This window comes from Palaemon carinicauda, chromosome 1 (genome assembly GCF_036898095.1).
Source record: "Palaemon carinicauda isolate YSFRI2023 chromosome 1, ASM3689809v2, whole genome shotgun sequence".
NCBI lineage: Eukaryota > Metazoa > Arthropoda > Malacostraca > Decapoda > Palaemonidae > Palaemon > Palaemon carinicauda.
In genome coordinates this window covers 274,904,253-274,909,252 of record NC_090725.1, presented here as the reverse complement: position 1 = coordinate 274,909,252, position 5,000 = coordinate 274,904,253, and the positions used below count along the sequence as shown (strand labels likewise).

Here is a 5,000-nt window from a genome sequence, read left to right as displayed (position 1 = left end):
TCATAAAATTCTCAAGCACCAACGCAAAAGTCAGAACAACAAAAATAAATCGAACTAAAGTCTGTATCTAGTCAAGACACATTTGCGTTCCTAATTTGGCCACCAGATGGCCATGAAATGTGCAATATTTGTACCTTGGGTCAGCTCTGGCTAATCTTTAAAAGACAACGTAAGTTAGCACAATCCCCATCTGGTTTGTAAACACACAACTTTGTAAGGCTACATCGCAAACAGTTTGTTTAATTGTTTAGATGCATTTTATCGGTGTTCTTCAAATATGACACAGAGGTAATCAATTTCAAAAGGTGACTGGTAAATGGATTCAGTAATGTATAAAAACTCAAATGGATCGAATCTTAAGTCTCACTTCATTTTTTATATATTTTATTTAACATATTTTATCGTTGTTACTGATCTTAACTACTCTATATTCTTTTTTCCTTACTTCTCATTATAGCTTATTTATTTCCTTATTTACTTTTATCACTGCTATTTTTCCTGCTGGACCCCTTGGGCTTATAGCATGCTTCTTTTCCAACTAGGGTTGTAACTTAGCTAATAATAATAATAATAATAATAATAACAAAAATGATAATAATAATCAAATAGGAGAACGCTGGATTATTTGAACTAATATGTCTTTGATAGTGGATTAGCGGTAGAGTTCTCTGGTAGAATTAGTAAGGTCCGTGGATAACACACAGGCGACCGTCACCAGTCGACACAACAGAGCATGATAACAGGGCATCTTTGGGTCAATGAAAAGACGAGAGGCCATATGGCATCCTCAACTCTATACTGTTGGAAATCGGAAGGCCTACCGTTGTGGCATCTCCCGGTCAAAGTAAATATGAATCCATAAGCAATAAAAAGTAAGCGTCTCACAACATTTTTCTACCTGCAGGCTTTATCGTTAGGTTTATACGCGTTTAATTTAAATAAATCTGTTCGTTGTAGAAAGAGGAGGAAATACGTAACAGACTTAAACATGTTGCTAGACTATTTGGATAAGGGAAGGCATCAATTTGGGTACAGTTTTCAAGGGTACTTAAGTGGCCATAAATTCTAACTGTGCTGCAATACCTATAGTCTAGTCTGGTTTTATCAAGATTATTCGAACTGGTGGTGACCCTTTCATCATTTTTGGTCTTTTTCTTTCAAAGAGTGTTGTCGGAAGCTACCGCCTTCAGCACCAAACACTAAAATCGGTTCTCAGTGCGCATACATTTCGCTGAGAGCCACGCTGCCCAATATTTTCCCTCTATCTCACCGACATGAAATTCGCCTATGAAAAGTTCGAAAGAGTTCATGGTACTATTTTAAACAGTCCATCAATTTCATACTTATTCCGAGTCGGAACTTAATCTACGAGACACGGCCGTTTCCTGCCGTTTACGAAGTACGGAAGAGAACTCATATTTGTGTTCTATTTTTACTTCCTCTTTTTTTTTTTTATTGAGAAAGAATACCTTGATATAACGTATCAAATCATTGATTTTTAATTATCACAAATGGAATAACTTAGTGTATTGTATGGAAACACTCATATTTTAGTTGGATTGACAAAAATGAGAATATAACCCAGTTTAGATATGGTCTAAAAATAATGAATGTAATTATTGGTAATCAAGGTAACCATAGGCTATACGTTTTTAAATGAAGGATTTAACTCTTATTGTTTGTGTGGTTTTTGGCATTTGTTTTCGTCAAAAAGAGCATATAGTGTTTATACATTTGGCTTTTGGTATTGTTGTTGTAATTATCTTTAAAATCCCGTCACTGCTGGAAAAAATGGGCATTATCTGCTGACGTAAAAATTGATGAAAAAAAATAATACAGACTGAAAAATACACAAGAAACAATTTTGGACCGAAGATTTCCGTGGATATGCATGATGTTTGTATATTTCCTTCTCAGAGTTCATTAAATATGGAAACATTACACTTAATTTTACTGATTTAATGAGGTTAAGTCTAATCATTCGTCAATCGACGCCACGCCTTAACTGTACAGATTTTTTGCGTCCTGTTCTACTTTAAATTACTCTTCCAAGTAATTCAACCAATCTTAGACAACCTTCTATAATTGAACAGATATTTTATACGAGGGGTAAAAAGAATAATGATTAATCAGGTGAAGTAAGTAATAAAAAGAAAAGATGAAATAATAAAGAGCATTTTTATATCATGCAAACGGGGACATATCCCAGTATAATCCTACCATAAATGAAAAGCCCAAAATAAGTAGAATGGGCTTATACAAGATGTAAACAATAATTAAAATCACCTAAGGCGAAGAAGGTTAGCCAGTGTAATACACCAACATCAACATATGTTTATGATCTTCCATTAGATCCAAGGTATAATTGTGACAATGAGTTACTCTTTCACTGTTTTATAGTGTTCTTTATGTTGTATAATTCTCCTATTTGTCACTTGACACTAATTCTGTTTATTGGAAGAGAATGCCTTCGATAGAAGACATTCCAGGGCGCATCAGGCAACCAGCCCCATATTGTAGGGGTAACGGGGGTAAGAAGATAAAGGGCAATTCTGTTTCTTTAGCAGGTGGTGATGTGAACGAAAGCGTAAATAATACTTTTCATATGCAAATTTTATCAAAGAGTGAGGGTAGTTATTTTCAAACCTGTAAGAAAGGATACTCATAAAATTATCAAATAAGCTTTGGTGTTAATGCGTGAAGAAAAAATACAACTGTGACAGCTATGTTGAATGTGTAGTGACCTATATTTCATTTGCAATAGAAGAATTTGCGCATATAAGGATGACTGCTTATCTTTGAAATTATAACCTTGAATCATATTGTTTGGAGTTTTAATTGCCAGTGTGATAGTTTTAATATATAAAATCACGATGTTGTGATATATTCTATCTTTATGGCTTGGTATGCCAAGTAATAATCAATGCCGGTTGTGTTTATACAATGCATTTGGTAATAAGTTAATTGACAATGGCGTTAAAAGAGTAATATCAAGTTAAACAGAAATTAGTGTTATTGACGTTGGTTTCTAGTCCAGTGAACCCAAGAAAGGGTCTTATGAAATCTAGAACGAGCATCAAACAAAATTCCAGACATTTTCATGGTCTAATAAAAAATACCACTTTAAAATGAAAAAAAAAAAACTTAAAAAATGAATTAATTAGCTATTCTTACGAACGTCAATCGAATCTGTATACGTTGAGGAAAAAATATCGAATTATTAAACAATCAGGATTTTTTTCACACGAGGTAAAAATAAGTGTTTGTTTATCAGCAAAGATTGGTGATATTTCAATTTTATGCATTGAAATTTATGAAAAACATACTAGAGTCGTAAATAAACAAAATGATAATATCAAGACTAATTGCACAGGGTATATTCTTTTTTAATGATATATTAATTCTAGTTTATATATATATATATATATATATATATATATATATATATATATATATATATATATATCCTTTTATATCCTTTTATATCTAAATGCATGTATATACAAATAGGTATGTGCATGTCTTTCGATATACGTATATCATGTATTGTGTATATGTATATATATATATATATATATATATATATATATATATATATACATATATATATATATCTAAAAATACATATGTATATATATATGTATATATATATACATACATATATATATATATATATATATATATATATATATATTTATATACATATCCTTTTATATCTAAATGCATGCATATACATATAGATATGTGCATGTCTTTCGATATACGCATATTTATGCATTCTTTGTATATATATATATATATATATATATATATATATATATATATATATATATATAGTGGGTGTGTGTGTTTCTTAAGATTTCCAATGACACAAAGGAAATAAATATAAACACTATAATTTCGATCAATATACATTGTGCCATATCTCGGTGGAACTGGGGGTCAATGTGTATAAGTGCGGATTGGTGATGGTGGGAGATTCTCATCTGCTTGTTCACAGCACACCAACCTAATATGGGTAGCCTAACTATTTTTCTGATCATGACGATACGCAAAGCATTTCACCACTTCAAAGTATCCCCACCCAGAAAGGTAATCTAAAGTACACAGAATATCATAATAATTATCTACTGTATATAATGGAATATCAATTATAAAGGAATTTTGTAAAGTTACAGGAAAAACGCAGAAATAAGGAAACTCCAGCAACACAAATATGTAATATACAATAAAAGATAAAATTTAAAGAACTAATCTTCACTCCGTTGTATATATATTAGACTCAAGAAGAAAACAATGGCCAAATAAAAATATTCTATTAAAATTTGATTTATAATCTTATTTTCTTTCAAAATGAGGTGGATTGTATCTAAAAGATCCGGAATAACAGACATTCACAAAGCACACACGCACGCGCACAAACACACACACATTATATATATATATATATATATATATATATATATATATATATATATATATATATATATATATATATATATATATCCCTGTGTGTGAGCACATGTAAGTATAGGCAAATGTGTGTGTATATATATATATATATATATATATATATATATATATATATATATATTATACAGTAGATACAGTAGATATATATATATATATATATATATATATATATATATATATATATAAACAATATTCATAGCTTTGAATAACTAAAACCGTTTTTTTTTTTTTCAGGTCGATGCCGTACTTGCATCATATTACAATCGCACTTTTTTAGGATCAACATCGTATTTCCCCAACCATTGTTTTTGTTGTTACGTTTCTATGACAAGTCTCAGAAAGTCGTTTTATCAGCGTTCCTCCGGGAAAAAAAAAAAAAAAAAAACATATAATGCGCAGGTCGTCTGCGATTAGGCGACTATTTTACCCGTCTCATAAACTATTTGACGATTGAAAGATAAACATTCTGTATGTTGGAATGTCAAAATTTTATAAGATTATTGAGAGAGCATCTAAAATTAATGTCT

General features: G+C 30.4%; 1 protein-coding gene across 1 annotated transcript in view; it reads right to left on the bottom strand.

The window, feature by feature from the left end:
* Positions 1–5,000, bottom strand: part of LOC137656604 (protein APCDD1-like) — a 229,392-nt gene that overhangs the window by 219,670 nt on the left and 4,722 nt on the right.